At 51.4% G+C, this 24,296-nt stretch overlaps 1 protein-coding gene across 18 annotated transcripts in view; it reads left to right on the plus strand.

The window, feature by feature from the left end:
- NFASC (neurofascin) overlaps window positions 1-24,296 on the plus strand; it is a 181,257-nt gene that overhangs the window by 17,270 nt on the left and 139,691 nt on the right. The window contains exon 1 of one of the 18 annotated variants that reach the window (XM_036344414.1): window positions 16,457-16,630. The exons of the other annotated variants lie outside the window; for them this stretch is intronic. The gene's annotated coding sequence lies outside the window, so the exon portion shown is untranslated. Of the gene's footprint in view, window positions 1-16,456; window positions 16,631-24,296 lie in introns of those variants that run through there. 18 annotated transcript variants of the gene reach the window in all.

Here is a 24,296-nt window from a genome sequence, read left to right on the forward strand (position 1 = left end):
CTTTTCCTTTATGTCCCCGCCGCCATTGGTGTGCTTGGGAAGTCAGGGGTTGTAGAGGATGGGACTCCCTCCTGGCACTCCCCATCCCCTTCTACCTTTTCTCTCCAAAAAATTCTATAAACCAGAAAATTCCAGTAGGTATGACAGGCTCTTCCCTGGCCCAGTGTGGGATGTACCTCCATCTCCCTCTGAAGGCAGGCCACCTTCCTGGTGAGCAGTAGGCCTGGGGAGTGAGGGGTGGTGGTGGCAGTTACCAGGGTTGTCTGTCCCCTTCTGCGGTGGAAGCTCGCAAGACCCAGGGCAGAGGGAATCAGTTGCATTAGTCAGAACTCTGATAATGTGAATACAAAGGCAGGGGGAGGGCAGCGTGGGGTCCAGGGGACTCACCCCTGCCTCTGCCTTTGTCTTCCCATAACCCACTGGAAACAGCGATGATTTTCCATTTCTCAGAGGGACACACTGAGACTCAGAGGGGCTCAGAACCCCAGTGAAAGCCTGGGGTTCCCCCTCCCCCTCTCATCCCTCCTCTGCCCAGGACCTGGCACAACCTCTTAGCAGGGGAGGCAGGGGGCTGGGTGCCATTCAGTCCCCTTTGTCATTACTTCCTTTGTACATTTTATTAAAGTAAAACATACAGTAAAGTACACAAATCGATACTTTTCATTTCTTAAACATTGGTTTTCTGGTAATAAACACAGAAGTTACAATTTTTGAAAAAACACACACAGAACCCCCTGAGCATTTCGTAATAAGTATTAAGATTTGATGTGTGTGTTTTTAGTTAATCTTATCTGATTTGAGAATTGTTGCTAGAAACTGGCTTTGAGGACTAAGAGGACAGGGACCGGTATGCCTGGCCTCTGACGTTCATCTCAGCGTAGAAACAGGATCACTTTTGCCCCAGCTGTTAAGAAGTCAGATAATCAGCGATGACACTGACAGGCCATTATTTATTGAACAGCCTGCATTGTTCAAAATACAAAAGTCAGGTTTACAGGTTGGGACAAGAGTCCTGGAGTGCTTGGGGGCAGGCAGGTCCCTGGGTAGACCAGTTGGCCTGGGTAAATGCTGTGTTTACACATCTGAATTGGTGTCTGCCTCAGGCCTGCTTCTCAGGCCTCCCTTTGGGGCATATGAACAACGCTTTAAGAGTGGAGCCCGGCCTGGCTGTCCTGGCGCAGTGGTTGAGCATTGACCTATGATCCAGGAGGTCACAGTTGGATTCCTGGTCAGGGCACATGCTTGAATTGTGGGCTTGATCCCCAGTGTGGGGCATGCAGGAGGCAGCCGATCAATGATTCTCATCATCGATGTTTCTATCTCTCTCCCTCTCCCTTCCTCTCTGAAATCAATAAAAATATATTTTAAAAAAAGAGTGAGAGCCCAAAGACGGGGGGACGTATGTGGCCCCATTCTTGGGCTTGGCCTCAACCATTTGTGTCTGGAGTTCCCTACCTTGATCGGCTTCTGCTGGGCATTGCATTACTTTATGTGAAGTGCTCAGAGGAGTGCTTGGTGCTGAGATGCTGCAGATGTTCACTCATGCCATCATCACCAAGGTCAACATCATCTCTGTCTTCAGGTTGGGATAGGAACAGTCGGAGCTGCCAGGAGTGTAAATCCTGACCCTGCTACAATTTCATCCAAGAAACATTTACCAGGGACCTCCTATGGGCAAAGAGCTGTGCCTGGCTCTGTGCGGGGTAACTGGGCAGACACAACAAAGGCTGATTGGGTGGCAGCTATTTCCCACCACTTCCTGTCTGACCTCTTGGCCCTGCTGTACTCTCCACTGGGCTCTAGAGCCAGCCTAGCACTGCCGGGAGCACCGTGAGAAGAGAGGACTCGGTCAGGAGACTGGATGCCAGTTCTCTCTCCTCTGCCCTACCAGGTGACCTCAGCCAAATCCTTCTCTTCTGTAGACCTAAGTTTCTTCGTTAGAAAATTCACTGAGGCAGTCGATGGTTGAACAAGACTCCTTTCCCAGCCTGTGATCCTAAAACTCTGGTTTTAACCCATCATCAATACCTTTATTCCATTTCCCTCCTTAATATGAAGCAGATTGGTGCTGTCTTAGTGTGCGGTGTGCGGAGTCCAAGGAGATGGGGGGATGTTGTCTGCCGTACACTGCTGACTGCAGGAGGTTCCCCTCACAGTTCTAACTTGCGTTTCTTAGTCATCTATTGTTTAGTTTATCCGTAATGAATCATAAGTGGAGACAGGAACCATATGGTAGAGTGAGTGAGGAACACAACAGTAATAATAATAATAATTCTACAAATTTGCCTGACGATGATGGTTACTGGATTGTATTCATTTGACCAGAATTCTTATATAGCAATTCAAGATGTTTCTGGAACTCAAGAAAAGTGACAGTTCTATCCAAGTGGATTTTCCTTCACTGGGAGTAAACACTATCCACATCTAACAGAGAAGTGCATATACATCCATCCGAAAGCTTCCCTCTTTTAGAAACAGAATTTTAAGTTTACAAAGCACCAAAGATAAGAATTTCCCACTTGAGGTTGTGAGAGCAGCTTTTGACTCTTTTTATACTTTAACATGTGATGAAATTGTTATAATGTAATTTGATCCTCAAGCCCGACATGATATATGACATCTAAAAATGTGTTAATAAATCATACTTTCTTTGTCTTGCTAATCTGAACTAAAGTGGAGAGTGTGTATCCCTTGCTAAATGGGGGGAGTTGAATTTGTGCGTGTAATAACCACTATTAAAGATTGTATTATTGCCCTGGCCGGATGGCTCAGTTAGAGCATCATCCCATTCACCAAAAAATTGAGGGTCTGATTCCCGGTCAGGGCATATACCCAGGTTGAGAGTTCGATCCCCAGTCAGGGGATATAGGGGAGGCAACTGGTCGATGTTTCTCTCTCATATCAATGTTCCTCTCTCTCCCTCTTTTCTCCTCTCCCTCTCTCTCTACTTTCCTCCCTCTAAAAAAAAAAAATCAATAAAAACATTTTTTAAAGTAACTTAAAAAAATAATTGGATCATAGAGTTGGAAGGGACATTAGACATCACTGGATTCTAGTAGAGCTGCCCCCAATGGAAAGTGGAGTGAGAAGCCTTCTGAGGAGTGAGTTCTGGGTCTCAGATGGCCAAGCAGACCCCAGGCCTGGGATGAGGGCTACTCTGTTGGCCTCCACAGCTGGATCCTGGCGGTGAGGCTCAGAAACCAGGGCAGCCAAATCGATAGTGCTCTCTCCCCTCCTTCTCCAGCAGCTAAAAATTGTCTTTGCTAAGGGTCATTCTGTGGATGGATGAGCTCAGAGCCTGGGCTGGGGACTCCAGGTAGCACTGCTGTGGCACCTGGGGCTCTCACTCCTGGGCATGCCTCACCTGGGTGAGCTGGCTGCTGTGTCTTCAGTGGCTTCCGAATTTTAGTTCCATGTTTCGGGGGAGGAAGCAGCAGCCTTTGAAAGGGGTGCTGATGACCTGGAGTAGAGCAAAGGCCCTTGGACTTGGACTCAGGACATACCTGAGGCCTCACCTAGCCCCAAACATCTGTCTGCATGCCACTTCCTCCTGCCCTGCTTGCTGCTTTTCTGACCACATTAATAGATGGGAGCAGTGCCACGGAGAGCATAAGCCCCAGATAATCTGCATTTGGTTTAGGAATGATCTACTGCATGCCCTTTTCTCACTGATTATCCTTCCTAGTTTTTCTTCTGTTGAGGCTGAAAACAAACGCTTTAATATACTTGGAGTCCATATTAGAAGTGAGTGGCCTAGAGCGTGTTCATGTTCAGAAATAAGCCGTCCTGCAGATAACGGAGATTGCTTTTAGTTCCCCGTAATCACATGAGCTGTTTTTTTTATTTGTTAATCCTTTTCAACTTTGGTTATTTGCGCGCGCGCGCGCGCGCGTGTGTGTGTGTGTGTGTGTGTGTGTGTGTGTGTGTGTGTCTCCCCTGTTTACCCCATTTAGACTTGACTGGCCTCCTAGAGCCTTCTTTCTGCATCTCTCTACCCCAGGGTTCAGTAACTGGCTCCCATACTATTTTGAGGTGCAGTTAAAGCGAACCCAACGAAAGCAGAGGTTTATAACCCTGAGCCAGTCCTTTGTGTCCTGGCCCTGTCTGGGAGAGTCCCTGGGTGTGTGTGTGTGTGCCCTGAACACAGCTTCTCACATGGCCCGTACCTCCTGGCATCGTGGGGAACCCGTGCCAGCCCCTCCACATCTCACCGACAACTTGAGGAAATCTATGAGGCTCTAGCCGTGCCCACCCAGAGAGTGAGAAGGAAGTGCCTGGTGAGGGGGGTGAATAGTTTCTCAGCGGCTTCTCAGGATACATCCGCCAGCTACTGGGTCATCTAGACAGGCTCTTGGATGGATGTTGGCTGGGGAACCCACCCTCAGGAGGGAAGGGGCAGCAGAGAGACGCTGCAGGACAGTGGGTTGGCATCTGCCCCACCTTCTGAGGGGCTCTGCCTTCCTGAGTGGCTCTCGCCCACACTTAGCCATGAGCAGACTCTTGCAATTACATTTTTCACTGACCACCTTAGATTGCCATTCCCCATTTCCAGCCCCAGCCTTTCTGTTTGTTCCTGGGCAGTGGGCTCATCCAGGGGGTATATGAGTGGAGGTTTTGTACAGGTAACTTCACCTACTTCCATTTTCCCCACCCCAGGCCCCTTCATTTTATGGCCAACACTTCACCCAGTAGGTGAGTGCCTGTCGCGGGGAAGGCATTGGCTGAGCACCTGGGAGCTTGGGTTGAGAGAGAGCTGGATTGGGCTGCCTCCCCAACCCTTCTGACCTGTGAAATCCTGTCTAAGCTGACCTAATTACCTGAGCGAGGGAGCTATAGGCTATTGATCCCCAGCAGATGCTGTGCTTGGAGGAGGAGGGGATCCTTGGATAGGGTGGGTGTGCCACTCTGGGATTAACCCTTTGGTTGCTGCCTTCCCAGGACAAGTAGTTCCTTTACTTTGCCGTCCAGTGGGAGTGGACTCCCTTGGAGTTCTTCCAGGCTGGCTGCCCTGCCTGAGGCATCAAGGAACCTCAAGGAATCACAGTCCCAGCTTAGCACAGGTCTGCCTCACCTGGCATTTCTGTTCCTCTCTCTTGGTGGGATCGTCAGGAGAGGATGTATTTAGCCGGAAGCCCTAATCTTTGCTTCCCAGGTCCCCTCCCAACCCTGGTCCGGCAGGAGCCGCTTGGTCCCCTGGGGAGTCCCTGGTGAGAAGCAGTTTTCACTGAACCCTACCTGGCTTACGGGGCTCACAGCCATGCTTCCAGACCCGCCCCCCGCAGGGAGCTGCCTCCTGGAGGGTGGTGGGCCCGGCCCGTTCACACACCTACCTCAGTAGCAGGAATCCAGATGTGCTTTATTTTCAAAAAAAATTTATTAAATTGATTGGGTGACATTGGTATAGGTTTCAGGTGTGGGTCTCTATGTTGCAAGATCTGTATGTTGTACCCTGTGCCCCCACCCAAAGTCAAATCTTCTGTCACCTTATATTAGGCCCCCTTCTCTCCCCACCCCCTTCCTTCTGGCAACCACCACACTGCTGTTTGTGTTCATAAATTTCAGTTTTATATCCCACATATGAGTGAAATCATATGGTTCTTAGCTTTTTCTGTCTGACTTATTTCACTTAGCTTAATGTTCTCAAGGTCCATGCATGTTGTTGCACATGGCGCTATTTCATCCTTTCTTCTGGCTGAGCAGCATTCCATCGTGTATATGGACCACATCTTCCTCATCCAGTCCTCTATCGCAGGACTCTTCGGTTTTTCCATGTCTTGGCCACTGTGAACAATGCTGCATGAACACAGGGGTGCATATATCTGCGAATATATGATTTTGAGTTTTTCGGGTATACACCCAGGAGAGGAACTACTGGATCCTGTGGTAGCTCTATTCTTAATTTTTTGAGGAATCGCCAGACTGCTTTCGGTAGTGGTTGTACCAGTCTACATTCCCACCAGCAGTGAATGAGGGTTCCGTTTTCTCCACAGCCTCTCCAGCACTGGTTAGTGCTTGTCTTCTTGATGTGGCCACTCTAACAGGTGTGAGGTGGTATCTCATTGTAGTTTTGATTTGCATTTCCCCAATTGCCAGTGAGCTTGGACGTCTTTTCCTGTGAGATGCGCTTTAGACACAGGGAGATGACCCTCCACAAGCCAAGGAGAGAGGCCGCAGAAGAAACCAATCCAGACAGCTCCTTGACCCTGGCCTTCCAGCCTCCAGAGCTGTGGAGAAGTAAGCTTCTGTTGTTTAGGTCCCCAGCCCATGGTATTTGTTATGGCAGCTCTAGGAAACTAATCAACCACCTGCGTCGGGCCCCTGAAAGCCCGCTGTGGTTTTGGGGTGCCCAAACAGACTGAAGACATCAATTTAGTAGTGAAGCCAAGAACTTTGAGATCCCACATAATGGGGCCCCAGGGGGTGGAGCTGGGAGACAGAGGGCACGCGAGAGGCAGGACAGCACAGCCCCGAAACCAGCCGGCAGACCTGGGGCTGGGAAGGCAGGGACTGGCCGTGCAGGAAACTGTAGCAGCCCTGGTGCCTCCGCTCAGGGTGACCACACAGTCAGCCAGCTTCTCAAGGTCCAGTCCCCAGCCTAAGGGAACCAAAGCTGAGGAAGGCGGAACCAGCCAGCGGAGACATGGAGGGACCAGCGCTGGAGGCAGCGGAGGCGCCTGGCCCCAGGTGGGTGGGCTCAGGGACCGATTTGGAATTGAGGCAGCCCTGGCTGTACTGGGTGCAGCGTGTAAAACTGTGAGCGGTGATCTTCCAGTCAGATGACAAGCACTAGGGAGGATGTGGAGACTGGGCCCGTTCCCTGGCAACTACTAATCTGCTTTCCCTCTGTGTGGATTTACCTGCTCTGGACATTTTACATGAAAGAAACCAGATGGCAGGTGGCCTTTTGTGTCTGGCCTCTTTCACCCGGGCTTCGCTAGTCCGTGTTGCAGATAGATGTACAAGACTCATTCCTTCATGGATTTCCCCCTGTACGTGTCTGTATCTCTCTTTATAAGGACGCCAGGCATATTGGATTTCGGCCCACCCCAAGGCCCTCATTTTACCTTAATAACCTCTTTAAAGGGCCAAAATTCAGTCCACATCCAGTGCTATTCTGAGGTACTGGGGGTTAGGACTTCATTATGTGAGCTGTGCAGGACTCAGTTCAGCCCCTAGCACAGCGGTTCTCAACCTGTGGGTTGGGACCCCTTTGGCGGTCAAACAACCCTTTCACAGGGGTTGCCTAAGATCATCCTGCGTATCAGGTTATTTACATTACGATTCATAACAGTAGCAACATTACAGTTATGAAGTAGCAACGAAAATAATTTTATGGTTGGGTCAGAACATGAGGAACTGTATTTAAAGGGCCAGAAGGTTGAGAACCACTGCCCTAGCAGGTGGACAGAGCAGCAAGGATGCCCAACAGCGAGGGAGGCAGAGACACTGGGAGGGGGTGGGGGGAGGGGCATTGGGATTCTTCTGGGCTCCTGTTTGGTTTCAGAGTGACTCTCAGGCAAATAGGAAATATGTGGGGGAAGGGAGAGTGATGATGGCAACAAAGAGGGCACTGGGGGTTTTGGGGAGGCGGGAAGCAGTGTCCATGATCAATAATTTATTCCTGGATACCATGCAGGAGGGCGTCGTCATGGCAACAGGCCAGCTCTGAGTGGTTGGCCTGACAGTCGCCTCTCAGAGCTGCTGCTCCTCACTCACTCCTCTCTCCCTCCCTCCCTTGCCCCCTCATTTTTCTTGTGTGTCTGGGGAGCCTTTTTTGTGGAGTGGAACCTGCCTGCCTGCTCTCAGTGTGGGGCTCACAACAGCTGTAACAGCCCCTTCCCCACCCCTGCGTGACCCCAGGAAGATGACCAGGGTCATAGCCTGACTTGTATTTTTTATGGAAAGACCCTCTGGGGTCATCTCACTGGCTTTCCAGCTGCCAGGCCTCCGGCCTAGGTGCCAGGGCTCAGGTGCTGCTGTTTCTCACAGCCCGTCTCGCGACATCTTCTCACAAGTCGGATGCATTGTCTTCTGACCACACTCATGATTAGGTGCCTTTGTCCTGGGAGAGGCCGTCCCCTGCCTCATTCCCCCGGTGAGTCATCTCGGCCCTGCCCAGCCCTGGCACTGCTCATCCCTGGCACTGCCCATCATCGGCTACAGCAGTGGTCCTTCATTCCTTCCTCCTGGCCTTGCTGGACAGGAAAATGCCAGGAGTGTGCAGCTAGCAGAACGCTTGTGATCCCCAGCATGCTGTATGCTCCATGGGTCGCACAGAGGGACCCCGTAAATATCTGTGCTGTGCAGCGCAGGGAACGAAAGGGAGGTCTGCACAGGGCCCGGAAGCACCCTCACGCCACGCAGGCTCCCACGTGGGTCTCTCCGTCTTTCCCAGAGGCCGGGCCTGAGTCCGACAGCTGCACTGAGCCTCTCCCGTTGAGACCGTCGAATTTTTAAAGTTATTTTTTCACACACATTACAATTCACTGCTCCCCTGGCTCACTGGCTGTCACAACGAATAAGGGATCTGGGTCTCTCATAACCATTTAAGACTTAATGTTATTAGTCTTGTAATTGCCGCTAAGGGTCTGGCCTGTTCTCTGAATTTGTAAACCCTCATGCACAAAGATTAAGACAACACACCCCTAAGCTGGAGGCTGCCCAGGGCCTTGGGGGTTGGCGGCCAGCCTCAGCTGCCTGGCTGGTGTGAGTTTCCTGATGGAGCTGGAGCTGGAGCTGGGCGTGCAGACGGGCCCGGGAGCAGCTGTGAGCCCCACGGGGATGAGCGGGAAGGCGGGGGCTGTCCTGCAGAGGAGCGTGGCCTGGGCTGCCCTCATGACAAGCAGCTGCTGGTGAAAGAGTCCGGTCTCTAGAGCAGGGATGGCTCCTGCCCTGCCCCCTCCTCAGCCCACAGCTCGGGCCCTGATGGCTCGGAGAGAAAGCAGTGATGTCCTCATCAGATGGCCCCGACGCTGCAGGCAGAGATTGGAGTCGACAGGAAACCCAGCTGTATTAGCAACGTCCTCCCCTGGGTTTGTCTCCGGCAGTGTCCCCCTTCTCCCCACGGGGGGTACTTTTCCACGAGTGCCTCTATTGAGTCCTCATTGAAAAGCATTTATTGTGAGTTTGATAGTTTTGCTGTGGGGAGGGCCAGGCACACGGCTGGTTGTCCCTGGTGTGCGGGCCAGTGTCCCCACACCTCCCTTACGTCAACCTGTGAGGGTCCCAGCACTGCCGCCTGCCCGTGGTGAGCGCTGCCAGCCAGGGCCGCACCGCTGCCCTCCGCTTGCCACGCTCCTGCCAGACATTGCATGGGAATTCTGCCCCCCCCCCGCCTTTTCTGTAGTAAAATACACAAATGACAAATTTTCCATTTTAACCATTTTAAAGTGTGCAGTTCAGTGGCATTTAGTACATTCACGATGTTGTACACGATCATCACTATCTAGTTCCAGAATGTTTTCATCATCACACAAGGTAGCCCCCTACTAACTGAGCAGTCGCTCCCCGCTCCCCCTCCCCCAGCCCCTAGCAACCACCACTCTGTTCCTGTCTCTGCCGCCTGGCCTAGCTGCGTACTTCATGCACCAAATGGAATCATGCAGCATGTGGCCTTTTGTGTCCGGCTTTGTTCAGTTACCATAATGCTTTCAAGGTCTGTCCATACTATAGCCGGTGTCACACTTTATTCCTTTTTGTGCCTATATAATATTCCACGTCTGCATTCCACATTTCCTTTAGCCATTCATCTATTAACGGGTGTTTGAGTTGTTTCTTGTGAATAGTGCTGTTGTGAACATTTGTGTACAGGTTTTTGTTTAGCACCTGTTTTCAGTTCTTTTGGGTGTATACTTAGGAGTGGAATTTCTGGGTCACAGGGTAATTCAATGTTTAACTTATGGAGGAACCACCAGACTCTGCCCACTTCTTCTTTTCTAAAAAAATATATTTCTTCCCTGACCCGTTTGGCTCAGTGGATAGAGTGTTGGCCTGAGGACTGAAGGGTCCTAGGTTTGATTCCAGTCAAGGGCATGTACCTTGGTTGCAGGCACATCCCCAGTGTGGGGGGTGCAGGAGGCAGCTGATCGATCTTTCTCTCTCATCGATGTTTCTAACTCTCTATACCTCTCCCATCCTCTCTGTAAAAAATCAATAAAATATATTTTTAAAAAATATATATATTTCTTTATTGATTTCAGATAGGAAGGGAGAGAGAGAGATGGAAACATCAGTGATGAGAGAGAATCATCATCATTCCTCTCATCATTCCTCATCATTGTCTCTCATCATTGATGGGCTGCCTCCTGCACGCCCCCTACTGGGGATCGAGCCTGAAACCCAGGCATGTGCCCTTGGCCAGAATTGAACCCCGGACCCTTCAGTCCTCAGGCTGACGCTCTATCCACTGAGCCAAACCGGGTAGGGCTCTGCCCACTTCTTTACAATGTCTGTCTTCTTTTGAGCGAGCGAGCAGCCCACTCCAGGCTCTCACCTTTGGCAGCCACTTTTGGAAAGTTTCTGGTCCTTAGCCCCTGGTCAGGACACGGTGTGGGTGCACACAACAAAGGAATCTAGGTGACAAAGGAATGATTTCTCATTGTTTTTAATGGTGGTACCCGATCTTCCTCACCCAGAGCTGCACCATTTGGGGGCTGAGATGGAGTTGGCTCAGAGCCTTGGTTCACCCTCCCTAGGAATAGTCTTCGGAGATCTTTCCTTAATGATCATTCTTTGGTTTTGACACTAAACTGTACCCCCAACTACATCACTCGCCATCTTTCCTGTTCTTGGCTCTATCTTTCAGTTTAAGAAAAGAAAAGAGACGTGTGCCACCTCGGCCCCATCAAAAGAATACTCTCTAGGCTTTGAAAGCAGTTCCAAAGGGGAGCTTCAGGAATGTCTGAGCACGGGCCCTGCCTTGCTGGAGTATGCACTCAGCCCCCCGAGGGGATTTCTTTGAAGAGACAGCACTCATTTCAATGTATAAATTCTGGTGTGTTCATTTAAAAGATCCGTGGGAAGGCTGTAACGCCTACCATAAGAAGGCGATGTGAATGCTTATTGAATTATGTACACCTCCAGGAAACCGAAGAAAGATATGCATTTTAGGAGTTTTAGGGAAATGAAGTTCAAACTACAACCTGGGAATGTGTTGGCATGGTTAACACACAATAGTATTGCCCAACTGTTGAGTAGGAGAGGGGATAGGGAGGAGCCCAAAGCTTAGAGCAAGCTCCCCAATTCCTTAAGGGTTAGTGGGGCCGCTAGTTACCCAGCCACGAGGCTGGCTGGGGAAGGGACCATGTCCAGACTTTGCATTTGGAATGTTCCCCATTTTGGGAGGGGGGGCAGTGTGAGGAAAAGGGAGGCTGGTGAGAAGTACAGGTGAACTGGTACCTGGGTGAGTTGGTTTAAACATTTAAAAATAGCATCTCTCTTGCTACAGCCTGGACAAGCCAGGGCTGTCCTCCCAAGGTTGTCTTTAGCCAGCGTTGGAAGTCTGGCACAGAAGTTTTGGGCAAAGCCACCAGACCAATGAGCTGGGTCTCTTTGACCTACTGGGTGGTGGTGTTTTTCCTCCTCGTTCAAAAAGCTGAAGTCAGCAGCGAAGGGTCAGAGAAGTGCAGTCGGTTTCTTACGAGGTTTCGGAAACAGGTTGAAGGCTGGTGGCACTGTCCCCATTTCACAAGCAGGCCCGGGGAGTGGATGACAAGGTCAGCAGAATCTCAGAGCCAAGAATAGATTCCTCGCCACCCCATCACCCAGTAACTGGCTCCAAGGTTTGAAGAGCGTCCTCCTCAGGGAAATGCCGCCCGTGAAAACGGCTTCATGTCTTTGTCTCCTTTGTCCCAGCAATCATTTATTTGGGGTCAGATATTGGTGGGTTTGACAGCAAAGCAGAGAAGGATGCTGCAGTAATTTAAACATTTTTATGTTGCAATGAATATATATATATATATATATATACACACATATATATATCATAAAAATGCCATTTTAACAATTTCATGTATAGCGTTCAGTGGCATTTAGTATATTCATAATGTTGTGCAACCGTCACTATTGTATCTCCAAACCTTTTAATCATCCCACATCTCAACTGTGACATTAAGCGGTAACTCCTCATTCCCTGTTTCCTCTAACTTCTGATAAACTCTGTTCTACTTTGTCTATGAATTCTATTCTAGATCGTTCCTACTAGGTGGAATCATACAGTATTTGTCCCTTTGTTTCTGAATTATTTCGATTAGCATAATGTTTTCGAGGTTCATTAATGTAGCAAGTATCAGAACGCCTTCCTTTTTATGGCTGAATAATATTCCATTGCATGGATGGGCCACATTTTTTTTTTCCCATTCATCCAGTGGTGGACACCTGGGTTGTTTCTGCCTGTGGCTACCGTGGAAAATGCTTTGGTGCACACTGGTGTATAAGGATCCAAATCCCTGAATTCAGATATTTGGTGTAGGAATTGCTGGATCATATGGAAATTCTATGTTTGACTTTTGAGGAACTACAAATTGTTTTCCACAGTGGCTTTACCCTTTTACACCCCCAATGTAGGATCGTGCCAATGGGTCAACATCCTCTCCAGTGCTGTTATTCTCCATTTTACTGATTATAACTATCCTAGTAGGTATGAAGTGACATCTCATTGTGGTTTAATTTGCATTTTCCTAATGACGAGTGATATTGAGCATCCTTTCCTTTGCTGTTAGTCATTTGTATGTCTTTTTTGGAGAAATGTCTGTCAAATCCTTTGCCCATTTTAAATTGGGCTGCTTATCTTTTTTTGTTGTTGAGTTTTAGGAGTTCTTTTTATATTCTGTGTAGTGAACCCTGCCCAGATGTGTGATTTGCAAAGATTTTTCCCCATTCTACAGGCTGTCTTTTCCCTTAATTGATAATGCCCTTTGATACACAGAAATTTTACATTTTAATGAAGTCCAATTTATCTGTTTTTTTCTTTTGTTGCTTGTGATTTTGCTGTCACATCTAAGCATCTATTACCAAACACAAGGCCATGAAGATTTACCTGTAGTTTTCTTCTAAAAGTCTTATGGTTGAGCCTCTTATATTTAGGTTGTTGATTGATCCATTTTGAGTTCATTGCTGTATGGGGTGTGAGGTAGGAACCAACTTCACTCTTTTGCATGTGTAAATCCAGCTATCCCAGCGTCGTTTCTGAAGAAACTATTCTTACCTCATTGAGTGGACTCTGCACTCTTGTCAAAAATCAGTGGGCCATAGAGATGTGAGTTAATTTCTGGCTTCTCAATTTATTCCACTGATCTCACCCGTTCTTATGCCGGCAGCACACCCATTGGGCTACTCTAGTTTACGGCAGGCTTTGAAATGGGGAAATATGAGGCTCTGGTTGGTTCTTTTTCAAGAACGCTTTGGCTCTTCAGAGTCTCACCCAGTCTCAGGCCAGGCTGCTCAGGGGCCCTCACATTCTCCTCCCAGACTCACTTCTGAGCGACTTGCTTCTGGACGGTTGTTCGCAGCCTGGGTGACCCGGGGTCTCAGTGCTGGGTGGGCCTCAAAGGGGCCCGCCTCCCGCTCAGTGCTGGATTTCAGCAGCTCCTGACAGGGTCCACCAGCTTCTGTTTAAACACCTCAGGCAGAACCCTTCACTGCAGCAAGTTTCCTGTTGTACTAGAATTTGCTTTCCATTCTAGGAAGTGAGGATTATGCACACAGAGACAAGACTGGACCCTTCGCCACAGCCGTTCACAAACACAGCTTGAGGGCCTCAGGCTCGCCCAGCCCCACCCTGAGCCCTCAATTCCTGTGGGTAGTCCCTGGCCACATGGCAGAGCCCACGGTCCCCCAGGTCATTATTGCCGATCTGTCCTGGTGTGGAAGAGTGGGTGGGCTGGGCGTGGCATACCAGTCCTCTTAGGAGGGGTGGCAGGGGAGTGACCCCAAGGGGGTGGAGTGAGGAGCGCCACTTGGCTGCCTGCGAGGACAGCATGCAGCTCCCCCAGGCATGCAGCTGTTGCTCCAGCCCTTCTGTGCTGCTGTGGGCTGCCCTCTGCAAATGTGACCCACTTTCCGGCCACCCAAAGCCCCGGCAGTGCTCTGCCCACTGCATTCTTCCGCCCCCACCCCTGAGAGCCACTGGGCAGTCTCCGTGGGTTGAGAAAGGGGCTGTTACCTGCAGGTGGCTCTAAGGGGGTGGCCAGCATGGCTGCTCCTTGAGAAGAGCCAGGGAACCATCCCGAAGCAATGGATGCTGGGGGCAGGGGTGTGGGGGCAGCTACCCCCTGGGCACACCCCACTATGGATACTTGCCTGATTTTCTCAGAATCTTACTTTCTTGTAATCCTCTTCAACGCGGGGTAAATTCGGTCTCTCCATCAACCCCTCTCTGCCCTGTCGTATGGAAAAGGCGCTGCCTCTGCCCTCGGCCTGCCATGCGCCCCTCCGTTTCAGCTGTGAGCCTTTGGGCCGGCACCTTCCAACCGGGTTGTGCCTTTCTCCTTCCCACGCTCTCACAAGCTACACTAGCCCTGTGCTCATTAGAGGCCAGAGAAATGGCGGGAGAGTCCCTGGGAAGGGCCGGCGAGGGCCAGGTGAGGGGCTGAAGGGGGCCAGGGCCAGGTGGCTGGGTGGCTGACTTGAAGCTCAGCAGGAGGCAGCAATGTGATGTGAGGCTTAAAAAGGTGCACAAGGTGTGCTTCCCCGGGGGAGGGCCGATCCAGGGCCAGGGCCCCCTGTGCTCGGTGCTGGGAGTTATGTTCTGCTCTGGGCACCATACATTACAAATACTTTTTCTTATCAGCACAAGTAATTTATGTTCTTTGCAGAAAATTTAGAAAATGAAAATAAGCCCAAGGGAAAGAATGCAAATTACCCATAATTTCACATCCCTGGGTAGCCATTGTTGTCCTATTTTTGTAATCTTTTTTTTACTTAATAATTTTTCATATTGCTAATATTTTTATGTATTATTTCATCATTTTAATAACGATGAATATTTCATTGCTGATGACAGCAGTAAGAAATGAAGATTTTTTAAAAAATATATTTTATTAATTTTTTACAGAGAGGAAGGGAGAGGGATAGAGAGTCAGAAACATCGATGAGAGAGAAACATCGATCAGCTGCCTCCTGCACACTCCCCACTGGGGATGTGCCCTCAACCAAGGTACATGCCCTTGACCGGAATGGAACCTGGGACCCTTCAGTCCGCAGGCCGGCACTTTATCCACTGAGCCAAACCAGTTAGGGCAAGAAACAAAGATTTTTTTCTTAGCATTTACCATATGTGTCGGGCACTGACTCTTTGTAAATGGAGGTTGACATTCTTGTTATTATCCCAATTATACAAACAAGGAGCAGGAGGCCCAGAGAGGCTGAGTAACTTGCCCAAGGTAACACAGCAACACATGACAGAGCCCAGTTCGTCTGGCTGTAGCACCCTTCTTTCCACACTCTCCTGGCTGCCAGACCACAGACATGCCATAGCTTATTTATCATTTCCCTGAGTGGTGGCTGCTTAGGTTGTTTCTGATTTTTTGCCGTCATAAACAATATTCTGATGAACATTTGTGTGACTTCAGTATTATAATTATCCTTGATTGCCTACTTAATATCTACTCCCAGAAATGGAATTTAGGGAACAATGGGCATCAACATTGTGCAGACTTTTCAACGTATTTCCGACTTCAGAAGCACACGCTCAGCAGAGGGCAGGAGGACTGAGAGGGAGTCTGACTCTCATAGGGGAGACGGGACATGCAGTGAATGGAAGCAGTTTCATAAGGGGCAGCTCAGGGGATGGAGTTATTTATCCTGAAGAAGACTTGGAGTGTTGGCGGGGTGAGGGCCATCAAACATGTGAAGGCCGTCGAGGGGAAGAGTCCCAAGGCCCTAGAGAAGAGGTGGCCAGTGGGCTGAATTTGAACTTGTGGGGAGCTGTTGTCTGTTCGGGGCCAGCACACGGCCTTGGACGGGCAGGGTGGGTGTCGGGTAAATGTTACCCGGCCCGCTGCCATCGCTGGCTTGGGTTTGTGTACGGCGTGCATATGGGGGAGGGCTGGTACCACCCATGCCTCGCTCCTCCCCGACAAAACATGACGTCTCTGAACCTTAACTGGGGGATCTGCGCCCCATTCCACCCCCTGCCTCGAGGAGCCTGGCCCGGCCTGGTACCTCTCTCCATCTATTCCCTTGGAGCCTGGGCAGCACAGCCTGGCTTGTGTCATGGGCCATACAACTCCTCCATTATGCACGAGGGGGACCCAGCGGTGAGTGAGTGAGCGAGCCCGAGTGGGGTGGTTATTAATAAACAAGGGTATTGTGTGGCGTTCCATTCATGGCGCTCTCAGAGGACGCGGTGGGCTTGAGATAATAAAGCCCTGTGTATGCCACGGAGGGCTGGGGAGGTGGCGGGTGGGCGTGGCAAGGAGCTGGGAGACCAGGGACTATTTCGATTCCACGTCTGGCAGGGCTGCTGTGTTTGCTCAGAGGCCAGCATCCAAGGGGTTTGGCTCAGGCCTACATCTGTCTACTGCATGGCCCGGGGTCTCAGGAATGCCTAGCTTCCCATCCCCACTCGTCCCTGTGGAGGGAGCCTGAGAAGAGGCTGCATGAGCTGGACCACGACTCCATCAGGAGGGAGGTAGGATGGTCGACTCTGTCCTATTTCTTGGCCTTCTGTCCCCACCCCCCCTTCCAGGTGAGCCCTCTGCTTTGGCTTTCAACGGCTCCGAAGTGGCATGAGTTAGATTGTGCATCATTTCCTCACGCTGCTGGAATTGTGTACAAGGTCTGCAAGACGATTCCCAGCGATTATAGTGAACGAGCTGATATGTAAGAGGAGGGAGGCAAGGCCCACGGCTCCCACGCCCGGGTGTGAGTGGGCAGGGGAGCTCCGTCCAAGGCATGAAGGTGTCTGGGACAGTGAGATGCTGAAGGTGTTCTGGCAGAGGGAGAGTGTAAGGCCGTGCATGTCATTGCCAAGGCCACATTCACTCTGTGACTGGTCCCGTTAACCTGAGCCTCTCCCTTTCTCTCCTTCAGCCTTTGCTCTGGTCTCCAACATCCCACACCGGCCCTCTCTCTCCAGCCCAGCCGGCCCCCTCAGTCTGTGTCTCCGGGTCTCGGAATTTAGAGCTCCTGGTTGGGAAGAAATGAGAATAGGTCCTTTTGCTCTCGGCTGGCTTCTAGGGATAACGAGCAGGTCCGGAATCAAGGGAGTCTTGGGTGTCTGTCACTTAGCGCTGAGCCAGAGCAGGGAGAAAGCCAGGGCCACGGTCTCCTGGCTCCGTCAGGAGCTGGCGCTGCCCGCTTTGACCTTTGTAAGTGGCTCTGGCCCAGAGCTGCCCTGAGTCAGGAAACCCTCTCGGCCCAAGGCAGCTCTGTCTACGATGTGCGCTGATTTGCCTGTGAGTTGGGAGGGAAAAGGAGGCCAGGGGTTGGGACAGTCTGTCCTGCCCTCCTGAGGGGTGCAGGGCTTCCTGTGGCAGGGGTTGGACCCAGTGACTAAGTTTGGGGTTGGATTGAAGATTCAGTTACCCTACTTCACCCAGGAAGGCATGGGGCTGTGTTAGCGCCAGAATGGGCCGATTCTAGGTTATTGGAGGAACACTGCATCCCTTGGCTCGAACCAGAAGAGGACAGCCACCCCAAAGGCAGGCCAAAACCGCCACCCCCACCCCGGACTGAGTGCCAGGGACTTGGGGCTGCACAGGCTGCCCCTGCACCCCTGTGCCCGGAGCAAACAGGGCAGCTTCCTTGGCAAGCACCCCGGCACTGCCCGCTTGGCCTGGCCTAGGCTGTGGGCTGAGGAGGAGGCTTTTCCAGCAGGGTAGCCCCTCTTGGGCCCTCCACTCCTGCCGACACTGTGGACACCCACCCCCACCTCCCAGTCTGAAGAAGCAGCAACTATTCGAAGCATCTGCATGCTCCTAAGAGCACCGGGTCTGCGATGGCCGTGCTGGGCTGGGCTGGATGCTCTCCCACTTACTTAGAGAGGGTGTGGGAGCTGCTGAAACAGCTGGAGGTGGGAGTGGGGGTATGTGTGACCTACCCAACCAGCTCCGCCCAGCCAGGCACCTGGTCCGGAGGAACGACCCAGCATCCTCTCCCAAGCCTTTCAGGGATCCTCCTGGCTGAGTTTTCTGGGTGTCCGTTGCTGTAGGAGGTGCAGCGACCAGGGCTTCCTCACAGGGGCAGCCGGCTGCGTCATGCATGGGCACTCCCCTCCCTGGGCTGTCTCTCGTGGTGTCCCAGGAGGAAGGCGGCCTTCCCCCGTGATGGGAACACCATCAACAGCTGTAACAGTGGCGACTGTTCACTCTGGGACAGGCACTGTTCCGAGCACTTGACGCTGGTCCTCTCAGGTAACCCTCCCGGCAACCTGTGCTGTCCTCCTTCCTGAATCTGTAAAACTGAGCCTCAGGGAAGTTACCCTGCATAGTCAGACCCAGCCAGGTTCCACCCAGCCCCAGGGCCTGGTCTCCTGGAGTCCCCTCTTTTTATTAATATATTTTTATTGATTTTAGAGGAGAAGGGAGAGAGAGAGATAGAAACATCAATGATGAGCAAGATGCATCAATTGGCTGCCTCCTGCATGCGCCCCAACCAGGCGATCAAGCCCACAAACGAAGTACATGCCCTTGACTGGAATCGAACCCAGGACCCTTTAGTCCACAGGCTGACCCTCTATCCACTGAGCCAAACTGGCTCAGGCTCTCCTGGAGCCCTTATGTCGTGTGGCCTCGTAGTTGAAGGCAGCAACGCGCATGGTTCTGGTGGCCACAGGGGTGAAGTTGATGCAAGGGAAGACATCGGTAGTGAGAGGGGCCTTCTTCCTCAGAGACCTTTAAGAAGCGTCCAGCCTTCCTGCTGGACCCCACGTGGACGGCCACTCGAGGGATTTCCTCTCAGTGGCCTGTCCACGGGAGATGCTGGGCCAGCGGTAGCAGCACAGGGATTACCCACCAGCAGCTTCTAGTCTAGGCCCACCAACTGCTGAGATTTGGGGTGGGAAAAGGCCGGGGAGGCTGGAGAATCCCCAGGGTGGGACGGGGAGCTGGAGGGAACCCGCGGGGAGCTCTGGGCAGCCTGGGCATTAATGGAGTTTTGTTTCCTCCCTCCGGTCAGATATGCCTCCTTCACCCAGAAAGAAGTCCTCAGCCTCGGGGCAGAATGTGCTGGGGCTGTGTGTGTGCATGTGTGTGTGTGCATGTGTGTGTGTTTGTGTGTGTGCATGTGTGTGTGCTTGTGTGACTTGCTGCAGCGATGGGTGGGTGCGGCCCAGAGCAGGTGGTGGAGTGCCAGACGCATGGGTGTGGAGCCGGGTTGCCTGGTTCCAGTCCCAGTTCCACCCCGAGCCGTGACTACTCCTGGTTTCCTCGTCTGTCGAGTGGGATATTAATAGCCTCTTGGCCTTTTGGAAGATAAATAAACTCATCCCTGAAATCATTTAGCAGGAGGAAAAGAGGAAGATTCCCATATCCAGGGCCATGTGGCCATTTTTGTCTGTCTGCCACCAACTCCCCCACCCCCACCCCACACCACATCCTACGTCCTACGCTGTCCTATGCTGGGCCCGGGCCTGCACACACCCATTGCCAGTAGTTCTGTTTCCTGCTGTTCATCTGGGGTCAGGTTACACCCCCGGTAGTCCCCTGCTGCCACCCCCATTTGCTGCCGCAGGAGCCAGTGCGAGGGAGATGCTTAAGGTGCAGGTCTCTGCTCCCTGGCTGCCCTCCGCCCCACTTATTTCTGGTCCCTGGAGGTGAGAGCCCTCTGCCAGCTTATGCCTCATTTCTGACTTCAGGGGACACAGCTCAGCTGGTATCCAGCTCTTTGGGGGCCTGAGGATCGAATTATGGCTGATTCCATCCCCCTTCTGCCCCGTGACGGCCTCCCCAGGGCCCTGCCTCCAGTTCTTGCCTTTCTAACCCACCATCCTGCATCCACGTCTCTCTCCCTGCCTTCGGCTCCTCCTGACTGCACCTGCCCGGAGCTTCCTCTCCCTGCCAGCGGCCTTCTCCCCTGGCCACCACTGCCCTGTCCCAGTCTGTGCACCGTCCAGTTCATCATCTCAGGAATTCGGGACACTGCATGCTGGAAGCAAACATCTGTTGACATTTAGAAAGACTTGGAGGCCCACGTTCTCATTTCCATGCTAACACAGCATGTTCTCCTCCTATTGGAAAAGAAAGGCGGGCCCGGTGATGAGGTCAGCCCACATATATGATCACTTTCCCACTTTGCTCCAAGTGGGCAGGGTCAGAAGGGAGTGGGGTAGAGGAGGGTGGATTCTGCGTTCTAGCTGTCCCCTGTCACTGCCCTGTGCTTGGGATGTATGTCTCCTCCCTTCCATGACTTGGTGAGGCCGATGCCTTAGTCCCCAGTCTGCCTGTAGGAGGGAAAGGATGAAGGGGTGACTTGCCTCAGGTCTCCCTATGATTAAGGGGGACAGGCAGAGTTCGAGTGCAGCTTCTAGAAGAAGGTGATTTGGGGAGGGGATGTTAATGCCGGCGCCTTGAATGTTGACTCCCCTGGAGCTGGCTTTCCCCCTGAGCAAATCCAAGCGTCCTGCCCATGTCCCTTCCTCCTGTGTCCCATCCCCTGGCTGTGGACCTGTGAAGGGAAGAGGGCAGGCCGGCCTCCCCATTCCTTCGGCCTCCAGGTTAGACCAGGAGTGGACAGACTCCGAAGTCCACAGGCCTGAGATGGGCTATGTGGAGGGAAAGAAAAACAGAATAGGGACCTGGAAGTGCCTGAATAAAGCAGGGTTTGAGTCGGAGTACTTCACCTCCTGAGAAACAAGCTGCGAGGGAACATTGTGCACATTTTTTGCAGGTTGTCCAGGAGGCCCAAGGGCTGGAAGCCTGCACGGGAGCTCTAACTTCCATCCCCCTGAGTCAGGTCTGATGGGGTCCTTGTTTGCCTGACTCGGAAATCCTGGGCTTGGTGGGAGAGGTGGGGCAGGCGGGGCCTGCAGGCCTCTTGGACTTAGCGTACGGTCTCGGGGAATACAGCCCTCTGGGATGTGCTGCCATCTTTCCTGAGCACGTACGGTCTGCCTCCTAGGTTCCTACTAAAGCATGTGGCTCGCTTCCCCGAGCTCTTAGGGGTTTTGTTTTTTAACTTTTAAAATCTGAATTGAGGTATAATTGACATTCAATAAAATGTACTCGTTTTAAGGGCAGAGTTAGCTGAGTCTTGACAAGTATATGCACCCATGTCACCCCCACTCCATCAAGATGTAGAAGGTTGCATCGCCTTACATGTCCCTCATCCCATTTGCAGCCAACCCCTGCCCCCCGCCCCCCCCCCTCCCGGGGCAGCCCCAGCAGCTTTCTATCAGTGTGGGTTGGGTTTGCCCGTTCCAGACCTCTGTGTGGGCAGTGTGGTCCTGGGGCCGCTTCCGGCACTGGATACACCTCAGGGGAGAGTTGTTTGAGACTCACACCCTCTGCACCCTCTTCATCCTGCCCAGAGCCCTTCAGCCTCCTCCCTCTCTCCCTGGTTTGTGGACCTGGGTACCAGGGTCTGTGGCGGGAATGACCCCCCTCTGCCTCGGCACTCAGCCCAGGGAAGTAGTAGAGAGAGATTTGTGGGAGTTTTGGCCTGTGGCTGAGGAACTCAGAGAGAAGATGTGGAGGATGGCTCTCAGTCAGGAAATGGAAGTGGGATTCTGGAAGGGAAGCCCTGGGCCATGTGGGGGAGGAGAGGCGGCAGGGATGGCCTTCCCTGCTGCAGGCTCTGTCCCAGTGTTCACTGTCACCACCAGTCTTTGCGTCCAGGTGGGCATGGAAGCCACTTTCCTGGGGGCCGTTTACCCTGGAGTTCCAGGTCCTGCAGAGCGAAGTGAGGGGCGGGGAGGTGGCAGTAGACTTCAGGGGGCAGCTCCAGGTGGGGTGCGAGGGAGGAGGGCCAGCTCCTCATGCATTCCGCGGTCAGGTCCAGCCTGTGGGATCTGTCAGGGAGGCGTGTGTCCCTCTTGCTTCTGTCCTGTCCTGTGATGGGCCGACCACTCCCCTCATGCTGGGTCTGCAGCTCCTCCTCTCCCTGGGCAGGCGGATGGGCAGGGATAAGGCTGGCTCTGACCTGGTGGTGGCAATCACAGGAGGCGTCCTGTTTGAGGAGGACACAGCCTTCCTGGGATCCCGGTGACCTATTTTTCCAAGTGGGTATATTTTAAGGCTGCTTGCAGCTCTTGGGGAGAAGGGATACAAACTAAAGTTGAGATTTTGTCATTATGGTATTTTTCTCTTTTCTTTTATTATTTCATTATGGTAAAATATACACAGTGTAAAATGTACCGTTTTAACCATGTTTAAACGCACAGTTTCTTGGCATTAAATGGCATTCACACTCTTGTACAACCATCACCACCGTCCACCTCCAGAACTTTTCGTCCTCAACTGGAACTCTGTGCCCGTTAAACAGCAGCTCCTCCCTCCTTCCACTCTCTGTCTCTCTGACGGTGACCACTCTAGGAACCGCATAGAAGTAGAATCGCACTGTATTTCTGTGGCTTATTTCACTTAGCATGATGGCTTCCTGGCTCATCCGTGATGTAGCTGAATACTATTCCTTTTACTGATATACCACATTTTGTTTATCCATTCATCTAGCAGTGGATGCCTGGGTTTTTCCTACCTTTTGGCTATGTGAACAATGCTGCTATTATGGACATTTGTGTACAGATATCTCTTTGAGTCATTATGGTACTTAAATGCTCAACAGCCCTTCCTAGCGACGCCTCCTGTTTAAACCTATGGCCGTCCCAAGCCCAAGTGGTGGGCATCCCCCTTGCCCCCGCCTGGTGCTCTGCATCCTCTCGCTTAGTGCCTGTGGCAAACGCTGTGCTTCAAACACTTCAGTCTTCCACGGGCCGGGGACTTAGGTTCCCCATGCAGGGGAGTTTTGAGTTCCTTTCTCTACACGGTTTTCCCCCCCAGTGTCCCTTAGTTACTCTTGGCCACCAGCTGACTTCTGGAGTTTGATTCCATTAAGCTTCTTTTTTTTTTTCTCCTTTTTATTGATTTTTTCCTGGGGTAACACTGGTTAACAAAATTATACAGGTTTCAGGTGCACAATTCTACAGCACATCATCTGGACACTGTGTTGTGTGTTCACCACCCAAGTCAAGTCTTCATCCATCATCATTTATCGCCGCCCCCCCCACACTCTGCACCTCTTCCCATACCCCGCTCCCCCCAGCAATCACCACACTGTTGCCCGTGTCCATGAGTTTTTTCTGTTTTTCTTTTTTGCTCAATCCCTCCACCCCAACCCAGCCCTCCTGCACCCCACCCCTGACAGCTGGCAGCCTGCTCTCTGTCTATGAGTCTGTCTCTATGTTGCTTGTTAGTTAATGTTCATTAGATTCCACATATGAGTGAAATCATATGGTACTTGTCTTTCTCTTAACATAATGTTATTTCACTTAACATAAAGTTCTCCAGGTCCATCCATGCCATCACAAAGGATGGATAAGGATAAAATTTTCTTCTTCTTCTTTTTTTTTTTTTTTTTTACGGCTGAGTAGTATTCCATTGTGTAAATGTACCACAGCTTTTACAAATATATTTTTTAATTGTTGGTATTACAGTTGTCCCCCATTTCCCTCCCCTTTGTCCCCCCTCCACCCAGCCCCTTCCCCACCACAGGCCTTCACCGCACTGTTGTCTGCGTCTCTGGGCTATGCATATATGTATATAACAGTGGTTCTCAACCTTCCTAATGCTGCGACCCTTTAGTACAGTTCCTCATGTTGTGGTGACCCCCAACCATAAAATTATTTTCGTTGCTACTTCATAACTGTAATTTTGCTACTGTTATGAATCGTAATGTAAATATCTGATATGCAGGATGTATTTTCATTGTTACAAATTGAACATAATTAAAGCATAGTGATTAATCACAAAAACAGTATGTAATTATATATGTGTTTTCCGATGGTCTTAGGCAACCCTTGTGAAAGGGTTGTTCGACCCCCAAAGGGGTCTCGACCCACAGGTTGAGAGCCGCTGGTATATAAGTTCTTTGATTAATCTCTTCCCGTCCCCTCCACCCACGTCCCCTCTGCAGTCTGTTCCATGCATCCATGCCTCTGGACCTATTTTGTTGGCCAGTTTATTTTTGTTCATTAGATTCCACATATAAGTGAGATCATGGGATATTTGTCTTTCCTGACTGGCTTATTTCAGTTAGCAAAGGATGGATAAGGGCAAGACTTTTTTGTTTTAATGGCCGAGTACTATTCCATTGTGTAAATGTACCACAGTTCTTTATCCACTCATCTACTGATGGGCACTTGG

This window comes from Myotis myotis, unplaced genomic scaffold, assembly GCF_014108235.1.
Source record: "Myotis myotis isolate mMyoMyo1 unplaced genomic scaffold, mMyoMyo1.p scaffold_m19_p_18, whole genome shotgun sequence".
Taxonomy (NCBI): Eukaryota; Metazoa; Chordata; class Mammalia; order Chiroptera; family Vespertilionidae; genus Myotis; species Myotis myotis.